The following is a 12,258-nucleotide window of genomic DNA, read 5'->3' on the forward strand; positions in this document are numbered from 1 at the left end:
GGGCTGGGTTCATTTTTCTAGCCCAAAGGGCAGAGAGCAGAAAGAAACCCATAATCCCAATATATCAACTTTACTTTTAAATCCATTTCTAGAAAAATCCTGCAACCTATCAAAAAAAAGAAAATCAAATTACCCCTTCTGTAAGCAAATAATGATTTTTTTTTTAAAGTGAGAGTAGGGGAGACACAGAGACAAACTCCAATATGTGCCCCAAGGTAATCCCATCTGGGCCAATGCTCTGCCCATCGGGGCCGCTTGCCAAGCCATCCTCGGTGCCTGAGGCAGAGGCTCAATGGAACCGTCCTCAGCATCCAGGCCATGGCTGCAGGAGGGGAAGAAAGAGAAAGACAGAAAGAGAGAGAAGGGGAGGAGGAGGGGGAAGGAGGAGGGGGAAGAAGGAAGGAGAAGGGTGGAGAAGCAGGTGATCACCTCTGTGCCATGATCGGGAATCGAACCCAGGACATCCACACACCTGGCTGACACTCTATCACTGAGCCAACTGGCCATGGCCACAAATAATAATTTTTACTTATAATTAAAACTCAGTTTTGCAAAAATTAAAAGAATCTCTGAATACATAAGAAGTGTCGGGAGGCCCTGGCCGGTTGGCTTAGCGGTAGAGCATCGGCCTGGTATGTGGGGGACCCGGGTTCGATTCCTGGCCAGGGCACATAGGAGAAGCGCCCATTTGCTTCTCCACCCTCCTTCCTCTCTCTCTCTTCCCCTCCCGCAGCCAGGGCTCCATTGGAGCAGAGATGGCCCGGGCGCTGGGGATGGCTCCTTGGCCTCTGCCCCAGGCGCTAGAGTGGCTCTGGTCGCGGCAGAGCGACGCCCCGGAGGGGCAGAGCATCGCCCCCTGGTGGGCAGAGCATCGCCCCTGGTGGGCGTGCTGGGTGGATCCCGGTCGGGCTCATGTGGGAGTCTGTCTGACTGTCTCTCCCCGTTTCCAGCTTCAGAAAAATACAAAAAAAAAAAGAAGTGGCGGGAAACTTATATACACTATATCTTAAAGTAATAATGGGCATAGGGTAAAAACTGAAATCATAATGAAAACTTCAGTACACCTGCCCGTCCCTGCCCTGCCCATGCCCCTCAGTCAAGTATAGTCTTGGGCAGATATAGGCATAGCATCCAAACAGGCTGCCCTCCTGTCTGGGGGGTTTGGTGGGGGTGGGGGGTGATAAAACACAAGGCAAAGCAACAGCTAAAAAACAGAAAAATTCATTTAAGGCTCCTATACTTTCAAAAAGAGGCCCTTTAAGAGCAATAGAGAATGTAAAAAAGAATGACCTGGGTACAGGAAGGACAAGAAGCAGGATGCAGGACACAGGATTCCCGCCACCGCACCCCACAGTGGCCAGGTTGGGGAGCTACTGCCTAGATCTGTATTGTCCAATCTCCTGGCTTCGAAACAGTCCTTTTGAGAACAGCTAAAACCATCCAACCATGCCCAATCCTCAGGGCTGATCTGCCTCGGAACGTAGTTTCTCAAACACACGGAGAGTGGATCACGGGGCCTTCCACCGGAATGTGGCAGGGTGAGGGCAGTCTGGCTCTGCTCTTGGGAAATGAGAAATGCAGGCATTGGGGATTACACTTGCAAAGGACTGACTGGTATGTCTCGAAATGATCTTTCTTCAGATGAAGCAAGCAGGTTTTTCTTTCAAAACATTCTTGAGGGCAGACACGTACAGAGAAATGAAGGCTCCAAAGATTTGGTTCAAATATTTTTACATACCAGGCACTGAAAACACAAAACGAAGAGGCCAGATTCTGCCCTAAGAAGCTTTCCCTCTGGGGGTGGGGGGCTGCGGAGGGCCCAGACAGTGCGTTTACAAACATCGTCACACAGTGTTTGTGACACTGGACAAGTACTGCCTTTTCTTTCTAACTCTGAAGCATGAGAAAATAATTAGACATGAAAAGAAACTATAGTTTCATCACAAATGAGGACTCTCACACACAAATACAGTTCTCTGCTCATTTAAACCCCAGGGGCTATAAGAATCACCTACTTAGGGATCCAACAGAATGAATTAATACTGCATCCTTGATTGGACACAGAAATGCAAGGCAAAGGAAGACCACAGCTCTATAAGTTACTTCAACATCTTAGTGTTTAATCTCAAGGGAGCCTTGTCTATGGGTCCAGTCTGGACTCAAGGATTAGTGACGGACTGCCTGTTGCCCTTCCCCTGCAAAATCTCAACCATGACTTGTATCATGAGTCATCGCCACCATAACGAAGCATCACGACCAAGCATCATGACACAGGGGATTATGACTCCAGGTCAGGAAAGAAGAAAGAACAGAATAGCACCTAACATGGTGTTTTGAGACAGAGGGTGCATATAGATCTTTCTTAGATGAAGGAAAAGTTTTTAAATTTTTATTTATTGATATGAGAGAGTGCGAGAGAGGAAGCGAGAAAGAAAGAGTGAGAGAGAAACACTGACCTGCTATTCCACCCATGCATTGGTTTACCCCTACACGTGCCCTGACCGGGGAATGAACCTGCAACCCTGGTACATTGGGATGATGCTCCAACCAACTGAACTACCCAGCCAGGGCAGCTGAAGAAATTTTAGAAAGCAGTTCCTTAATTGTCTTTTCGCAGAGAATAAAAATAAGGCTGAAAATCATGTGAGGTTAGCAGCTGAGAACATTTCTAAGGGTTCTGAAAAGGAGTGGTGGATAAAATGCCCAGACTCTTCTCTTAGTAGCCTAGAAGCAACGCATAGCAAACAGGGACAGAAATGTTTATGACCTATAAAAATTTGTGCTGTGTGTCCTACAGAAGGTAAGTAGTTTAACCAGTTTTGTTATTGACCAAGGTGGCTGGTCATCATTACCTAACTCTGAACACAGAATTACCAATCAGCCAACCTCACGTCCCCAGGTGGCCCTCCCCACTCTCCTCCCCACCCCTGCCCATTTGCAGCTGCTTGGAAGAACTCTTGGTAAATCATGACAGCGGCATATGGATCATTTTTTCACCCTGATTTTAGCGATTCTAGTGGCATCAAAAGGCTATCTATAGCCATCAAACTCAATCCTAAAAGTTGGTAAAGGAGAGATAACAGAAAAAGCAGATTGAAAATGCTTTTAGTCCTTTCTATATTATTTGCTCTACAGAAATTCTATTAGAAAGTAATCAAAACAGGTTACAGAAAATGTTTTAATTTTTTTAAAAATTGACTCACTCTCATGCTAATCCAACCATTACCCGAAACGGGGAGAGACAGTCAGACAGACTCCCACATGCAAACGGGGAGAGACAGTCAGACAGACTCCCACATGCGCCCGACCGGGATCCACCCGGCACGCCCACCAGGGGGCTATGCTCTGCCCCTCCGGGGCGTTGCTCTGCCGAGACCAGAGCCACTCTAGCGCCTGGGGCAGAGGCCAAGGAGCCATTCCCAGCGCCCGGGCCATCTTTGCTCCAATGGAGCCTTGGCTGCGGGAGGGGAAGAGAGAGACAGAGAGGAGGGAGAGGGGGAGGGGTGGAGAAGCAAATAGGCGCTTCTCCTATGTGCCCTGGCCGGGAATCAAACCCGGGTCCCCTGCACGCCAGGCCGACGCTCTACCGCTGAGCCAACCGGCCAGGGCCCAACCATTACCTTTTTATGTATTCTCTTAAAGTCTTTTTCCTGTACATTTTAACAATCACTAGCTCAGAGACTTTAGGAAAGTTATTTAACCTCTCTGTGGCTCAGGCTCCTCCACTAAAACAGGGTTAAAAGCACTGAATTTGTAAGGATGTTATGGAGATTAAATGGCTTCATATATATAAAGTGCTTAGAACAGTGCTTGATATTAATAAGCACTCGATAAGTGTTTGCTATAATTATTATTTAGTTGTAGCCAAAGTACACATGCAATTATTTTTTTAAGTGAGAGGAGGGGAGATAAAGATATAGACTCCCACATGCGCCCCAACCAGGATCCACCAGTGACCCCTGTATGGGGCCCATGCTTGGAACCGAGATATTTTTAGTGCCTGAGGTGGAGGCTCCATGGAGTCATCCTCAGTGCCCAGAGCTATCCTCAGTGTCCAGAGCCAACACACTTGAATCAATCGAGCCATGGCTTCAGTAGGGAAAGAGAGAGAGAGAGAGACGATAGTGGGAGGGGTGAAGAAGCAAATGGTCACTTCTCCTGTGTGCCCTGACCAGGAATTGAAGCTGAGACTTCCACACGCCAGGTTGATGCTCTACCACTGAGCCAACCAGCCAGGGCTTATGCAATTTTAGTTGTAGTATGCTATATACATTATTGTCTTACAGTCTTCACACCTGTCATTTCTATTTTTTAAATTTTATTTAGAAAATTAAATTTAAAGGGGCAACATTGATCTACAAGAGTACTTATGTTTCAGGCAAACATTTCTATAGCATTTGAACTGTTGATTATGTTGTATACTCATCACCCAAAGTCAAGCCATTTTCTTCACCATGTATCTGTCCCTCGTTACTCCCCTCCTCGTATCTTCCTCCCCCCGACTTCCTCCCCCTGGTAACCACTTCACTTTTATCTATGTCCATGAGTCTCAGTTTTATATCCCACCTATGTGTAAAATCATATAGTTTTTTCTGATTTACTTATTTCACTTAGTATAATGTTCTCAAGGTCCATCCATGTTGTTGTAAATGGCAATATGTCATCATTCTTTTTTTTAAATTTTATTTAGACAATTTTAACGAGGTGACATTGATCAATTATAGTACATAGGTTCAGAGAAAACATCTCCAGATCATTTTGACATTTGATTATATAGTATACCCATCACCCAAAGTCAAATTGTCCTCTGTCAACCCTATTTGGTTTCCTTTATGCCCCTCCCCTCCCCCCACCCCCTCCATCTCCTCCCTTCCCCTCCCCCTGGTAACCACCGCACTCTTGTCCATGTCCATGAGTTTCAATTTTGATGTCATCATTCTTATGGCTAAGTAGTATATATATATATACATGTACCACATCACCTTTATCCGATCCTCTATTGAAGGACACTCTAGTTGTTTCCATGTGTTGTCCACTGTGAATAATGCTGCAATGATCATGGGGGTGCAAGTATCTTTATGTACCAATATCTTCAAGTTTTTTGGGTAAATACACAGTAGAGGGATTGCTGGGTCACATGGTAGTTCTATTTTTAATTTTTTGAGGAACCACCATACTTTCTTCCATAATGGTTGTACTACTTTACATTCCCACCAGCAGTAAATGAAGGTTCCTTTTTCTCCACAGCCTCTCCAACACTTGTTATTACCTGTCTTGTTGATAACAGCTAGTCTAACAAGTGTGAGGTGGTATCTCATTGTAGTTTTTTTTCTTTTGTATCTTATTTTTTTTACAGTCCTTTTTTTTATTATTAATTTTAATGGGGTGACACTGATAAACCAGGGTACATATGTTCAGAGAAAACATCTCCATCATTGTAGTTTTGATTTGCTTTTCTTTAATAGCTAGCAAAGATGATCATCTTTTCATATATATATTGGCCACTTGTATGTCTTCTTGGGACATACCCATCATTTCTAATGACTGTACGACATTCTGTAGAGTGTGTGTATACCATATTTTATCCATTCAAATGGTTCTCAAAAGGGAATTTAAGATATCTACAGTTTCGATTGACAAAGAATCCAAATATCCATCAAATACAAATAATAATGATTTGCATTTGAAGGGGGTAGGAAAAGACTCAATTACAAAATTAGTTTGTATTACACAATTTCCAAAATTAAAAAGTATATAGAAACTTTCAAAATGTTTATTTTATTGATTTGAGAGAGAGAGACAGAAATAGAAACATTGATCCTGTATGTGCCCTGACTGGGGATTGAACCAGCAGTTTCTGTGCTTCAGGATAATGCTCTAACCAACCTAGGAACTTTTAAAATACCCTGATCAGTGTATATACTCTGTAACCGACTGAGGGATGAATTAGTGATTCTCAGGGTTTCTACACCTGTAGGAGAGACATGAAACAGAGGGCTTCCAAACTATTTCAGACATAGGCCAAGATGGCATAGTTAAACTGACTGAAGTATAAGGTTCAGGGCATGTTTTCTAAGTTGAAAGCAATACTAAACTGCTTGTAGGTAAATACTAAACTAAAGAGAATAGCAGGCCTACTCCTGCAGTTACTGACCAATTTTTTTACTTGATCATATCTCAGAAAAACACAAATGTTAATATTCTACCATCAGATCAGGTATCTTGCCTCTAGTCCACATTTAAATGCTACTGATGTATTCTATTGGTCTCATGCAACCACAGGGTCCTCTATCACTCACGCAAAGAGACTTCAAGGAAGGAAAAAGAAAATGCAATGTTCTGGTTCACCACCTTTTGACCAGGACAAAAGAAACAAACGAACTTCAGCATGACTGACATCAGAAAACCTTCAGCCTCCTCTCCACCCCACAAACAGACTCACACACTCCTTTCTGTGAGAGTTCCTGGCAAGGAAGCAGAGTATCTATGATTTATCTTATAATCCAGGTAAGTCCCACCAAGGAGGAGAGGAAAAAACCCCACACCAAGAGCACTTTAAACTCCTGTTTTAACAACATATGATTAGTAAAAATGAAAAGCTCCATTGGTAGAAAAGAAAAATTCCACGGGACTGGCACTGTAGGAGGTGACACTCTTGAAGAAATACCCGGACCCAGCCTACCGCTGGTTCCCTGCACACAGGACACCCATTCTTTATGATCACAAGAGGCCTTTTCAGACAAGACTTTCTGGAAGCTTTAATTGTTCTACCTAGGTTAGCCCTGTCCCTTTCAATAAAAGAGTACTTATTTTAAAAGTGAAGTGTGCAGCAGCCATGCCTCTAGAAACATTTTTCTGGGATTTCTTATAAAAGCCTTCCCTCTACTTCATTCAGAGGCCGGCATTCAGAAAAAGACACTTAATTACCACTGTCTTTTCTCTCTCCACAGGCACATTCCTAAATGTGTCCCTCAGGGACACCCTGGAGACTAAAGCCAGGATTTTCTTTTCTAACAGATTATCTACAGACTTCCCCCTGCAGGAAAGGAATTTCTCGTCTCATTAGCGACTGGAAGCGGCTCCTTGGTCAGAAGCATCAGTAGCCACCACGCTGCAGAAGGCAGCCTGCTTCTTCAGTGTTCAGAACGGGCGTGGACAAGCAAGCCATACCCCAGACAGGGAAACTGAAAACACAGAGCTTTGACCTCATACTTCGGACACCCCTAGTCTTTAATCCACTGGACTAAATGTAAGATTAAACAGTTCTCCACGTCCACTCAGGCAAACGACCGCCTGCCCAAACACCCAAGCACGCACTCACCCACTCTGAGAGACCATGAGCCCTGTGTTGGTCACACAGCAAAGAAAAGACCAAAGTGGTCCCTGGCCAAGAGAGAAACAGGTGAAAGTCAGGCTTGGTCTCCTGAGGCGGCTGGGGCAGAAGATCTGACCCAGGCCAACTTAAGAGGTGTAGAGAGAACTCTTGCCAAGTTCTTTCCAAGACAAACAATCCTGGCAGCAGGCTTCCTTTCTTCAGAGGTCAATACAAGGGTCTGGTTGTTGATTTTGTTGGAATTCAAAGGCCTGAGAATTTAGAGATCTACACCAGGCCCCAAACCAAAGGCCACCCAGGGAACTACTCTGAGCTGAAGGTAAGAACTAAAATGACCCTCTATCACCCTCTCCACCTGGGCTAGGGCTTCCCAATCCTTCTGGAGCCCAACCAGAGCTAACGTCCCTTGAAACGTATAGGGTGAGAAGCACAGTTCTCTAGGACAGATGGCAATTAAAACTGAAGTTTTTTAATAGCTATCTAAGATTACTGTTAAAGGGGAAGAAGAATGATGTCAGCAAATATATATTTTGAATTGAAGACATTGTAATCAACACATGTATTGCTTTTAATATAATTATAACATTTTAGTTAATAACTACAATTAAAATGACAGATACTACCTTCCCACTGATGGTTGTGATAGAAATACAATAGAAGTCTTTGTAACCAAAAGGAAGTTTAAACAAAAGGAGAAAGGCACAGTACTCTGCACACCTACTTTCCCTAATGTGAAAAACATTTAAATGGTTCACTTACTTGCCTCCAGAGTTTTATTGTTCATTTACGGGCTTATTTTTCCTAATGTTACAATGTTATTTTTCCTTTTCTTTGTCCTATATTCCTTGAAGCAGTGACTTCATCAGCTGTGTTGGAACATACCAGTAAGACTACATTGGCTAGGCTATTACAAAACAAAGGCTTGGCCTGTGTTAAAACTGTTAAGTACTTGAAGACACACATATACACACCCTGGTTTTAATGGTGTTTCCTACTAATGCACTGCAGACTCAACTCACAGGTGTCACTGCCCAAAACTGTCTCTGTGATGGTGACCTCACCCTGTCACAGTGACGGTTGGAGAAGGAAAGCAGCCACCACTTCCTGGTTCATTTTCAACAGCAAGCTCTCCTTGTATTATTTGTTCATTCTTATCGCTTCCTCTCACTCACCCCACCCACATCCAATCCAGCACAGGCCAAGCCAACTGCGCCTCCAAAATATTTCTGAAATCCACCCACCTCTTGTCCAGCTCCATGGCCATAACCCCAGCCCAAGCCACCGCATTGGTCACGTGGATTACTGCAGTGGCCATCTTGTTTGTCTGGTTCCAGGCTAGGCCTGCTTCAAATGTATTCTCCACCCAATCGCCACAGTGATTTCTGACAAAATGGATCACACTCTCTCTATGCTTTTAATATTCAGTCCTTTCCCAGAGCCCTGCCCTCCTCGTTGGCCTCAATCTACACAATCTCTCTAGCTTCCCAGGTGTTGCGACCTGGGTAGCACCCCAGCCCCCAATAAGGCCTCCTTCCTCTACTTGTCACTAGAAAAATGCCTCCTTATCCTGCAGGTCTCCGCCTCAGAAATCTATGTGCAATCTTCTTCTTTAAATCATGTCCTAGCTGCTCTTTTCTCTTATGACACTCTGTTCTCTTTCCACACAGTACTTATCACAGTACCTGATTACTTATTTATGTGTTCATTTGTTTAATGTCTATATCCTCCCACAAGGTTCTGAGCTTCCTGAAAGCAGGGATCACGTCTCTTTTGGTCACCATTGTTTACACTGCACCTGGCACACAGTAGGTATTAAAAAATATTTATGAAAAGTATGGATAAACCTTAAAGACAAGGGGGGGGGGAGCAGTTAGAATTTTCCCCATGCTAACTGAATGTCTTACAAATAAAATTATAATCAAATAACCCAATGAGAAAAACAAAGGGACATCTTTAATAGCACCAGAACAAAGACTCTGTGGTACATTCCTTTTTCTGAATCATATCACTCCATTGTCATAAGCAGGTTAGGGTTCATCCCGGAGCTGACAGAGAATTGACTTGGGCACTGAGCTATCAGTTTCCTACACTGGAGTGGGAGGGGGCTGTGACGGGGTGAGAGGCAGGAGGGTTTCCAGTAAGGCCCAATATTATCTTTAAGGGGAATTCCAAGAAAGGAAAAACTTCACAGCGTTGCTCAAATGTTCCAATTGGTTACGAAAAACTTAAGAGTGTGCTAAGGAAACCTAAAAGTATAAGCATAAATACTGATTATTTATAATCTGTGAATTGTACATCTCTAAAGGCTTCTAGATCACTTTCCTGCATCTGCCTCTCCCAGAAAAACAACTCTCTAGCCTTTTTTTCTTTTAATTAACCCAATTTCCTTTGGCAACTTATCACAGTATCCTTCTACACTTATAGCTGTTCAAAATAGTTAGCCTTTACTAATACCCAACTCCTTTCACATACAACCAAACTCCCCCTTCAGTCTTAAAGAAATACAGGAAAATGACTCTCCATCACTCACTCTCTCTTCATAGCTGGAAGACTATTCCAATATTAAGTTTCATTATATTTAGTTACACAAAGGCCTTCTAGTCATTAGCCTGAATATTTATTTTAATCTGTCTTCAATAGATAATTTCCCCCAATTTAGTTGCTCTTAGTATCCTAAAAAGTTTTTTTAATTAGTCTAGGATCCCAAACTGCATGAGTCTACAGAGCTGAGCAGAGAAACTCACATGTTAATCACCTGATTCTGCCTCTCAGATTCATGTTTGTTTTATGACCACGAGACTTAACTGATTCCCATGAACTGAGGCCCAACGGAGACACCAGGTCTTTAACAGATAAGTATAAGTGCAAAACCAATTCATTTCTATTTCTTCTTAAGTAAAGGGGCTATGCACTCTTCCCTATTAAATGTATCCCATCCTGTATGTCCGCTTCTCTTTGGTGTTAAGATGTGTGTCATCACACTAAAGTCAAGGTTCGTAAAATCTGAGTCATCCTAAAAAGCATCTTCTCCTGACTCCAAAGATATAGATGGGAGCTTATCAAGAGAACAGAAAAAAATAACACAGTTAGCTCTTAATGCCTCGAGTTTCAGCTTCTAGACCCATGAAGAAAATCATACTCAATCCTTTTTGTGAGAGATGAACACGTGTGCACACACAAATTTACAGACCATGATTTGAGCTTTTGTTGTGTTTTGGTTTTTAATGTCTAAGGTGGAGTCAAACCATTAACAAATATTTCAAATGACTTCCTAGCCCAACCAGTTTCTGTTAAAATTCTACCTCTCATTCTCTAAATCTCAGCTATTTTGAGGACCCAAGTGATGTACCCTAGCATGAGGCAGTTTGTTTAATTGGGTTACCCCAGCATCTCGGAAAGTCCCAGGAAAGTGACAGATGGAAAGCTTTTAGTTTCACCTACTGCTAGAGGAGCAAAAAAGCTTTCCTTTGCAGTTAAAAAAAAAAAAAAAAATCAACTAAGCACCATTTTCCTACAAGCTGATATTATGACTAAGTGGTAATCAGCTCATGAGATAGAGACAGGAGTAACCATCTAGGTTTAGGATTACATTGAAGAGGATGAGAAAATGAAGATGCAAAGACTAAACTCCTGAAATACAGAGCTTAAGGAGGTTTTCATTCTTCACAAAGCAGTAACAGAATTTTTAGACTCTATACACAGGCCTCATTAATACAGGAAACCCAGAAATAGCTTACAAACATTAATTAAGTCAGGCAACAAGCTCCATTCATAAATAGGGAAACTTGGGTGTTGAGAAACCAAGCAGGCTGAAGCCCAACAATGAGTCAGGAGCAGAGAGGGCACCAGACCAGGAATCTGGAGTCCCCATCTCTGGCAGGGAGATGCACTCTACCTTTCAAGGGAATAAAACAGTCCCGTAAGAACAGATGGTAGAGACGGATGATAATGTCCACACACTTTGGGTTGGGTCCAAACAAAGGACTGCCAGCGGCGCCCAGTTGTAGCTGGAAAGGAAGCCAACTCAAGGCCCTAAATGTCATTTAATATAATGAAAAATGAGCGTAGCTTCAACCCCTCCTTAGCAAAGACACTGCTCACCTTATGGCTTGTAAATTGATGCCATGAAGATACCCCATCCATCCTCACCTCAAGGCTCTCTATTTTTATCTGATTTGAGTTCAGAATTGCCTATTCATCTTTGGCCAGATAAGCGAAACAGGTATTATATTTGCAAGCAAGCATGCTGAAATCGGACCCACCCTACAGAAAATGGGCATCTGGTAACTCCAAATCCCCTAGCTTTTCCTGTCTCCTTCATAAGGGAAGTTAAAATACTGTTTATATCTAAAACACAAAATGTGAATCAGTGTGCTTTCTAAACTGTAGGGGCTAGGTGGTGACAAGTCTGGCTTGCATATTCAAGGTTCAGCAAGTAGCCAGTTAAGCTAAGTGAGGCTAGCTTTGAATACACTAGATGAACATAATAAAATGTTCCATTCCAGACACCTGCGAAAGAGAACAAATAACCAGGTAACATCTTGGAGTTAACTGGGTTTTACCCAGCTTTCCCTGCAAGAGTGAGATACTCTTAACACACACTTGACTGAGAGCTACAGGTGAGCAGCCATCTGCTGGGGGCACTGCCAGAAAGAACTTGAGGAACTTCAAAGAAAAACAATGCCCACCTCCCAGCTGAGCTTGGCCAAGGGCACATCCTGGCTCCAGCCATCACTGGGAAATCCTTACTAATTTGGGGCCCAGGCAAACAGGGTTACTATTTTCCTGTCTGAAGGTTAAGATCAAACTGCTCTAGCATTATTGGGGAGGACAGGGGAGGGAGAAAGGAGAGGCAAAATTGTCCTCCCCAATTCCTCAAGTGGTGGTGAGGTGGGAGTGGGAGATTGCCATCACCTCCGCTCCCC

General features: G+C 43.2%; 1 protein-coding gene across 2 annotated transcripts in view; it reads right to left on the reverse strand.

The window, feature by feature from the left end:
- Positions 1-12,258, reverse strand: part of RAB11FIP1 (RAB11 family interacting protein 1) — a 32,397-nt gene that overhangs the window by 19,101 nt on the left and 1,038 nt on the right. The window lies entirely within an intron of this gene.

This window comes from Saccopteryx leptura, chromosome 4, assembly GCF_036850995.1.
Source record: "Saccopteryx leptura isolate mSacLep1 chromosome 4, mSacLep1_pri_phased_curated, whole genome shotgun sequence".
Classification (NCBI taxonomy): Eukaryota; Metazoa; Chordata; class Mammalia; order Chiroptera; family Emballonuridae; genus Saccopteryx; species Saccopteryx leptura.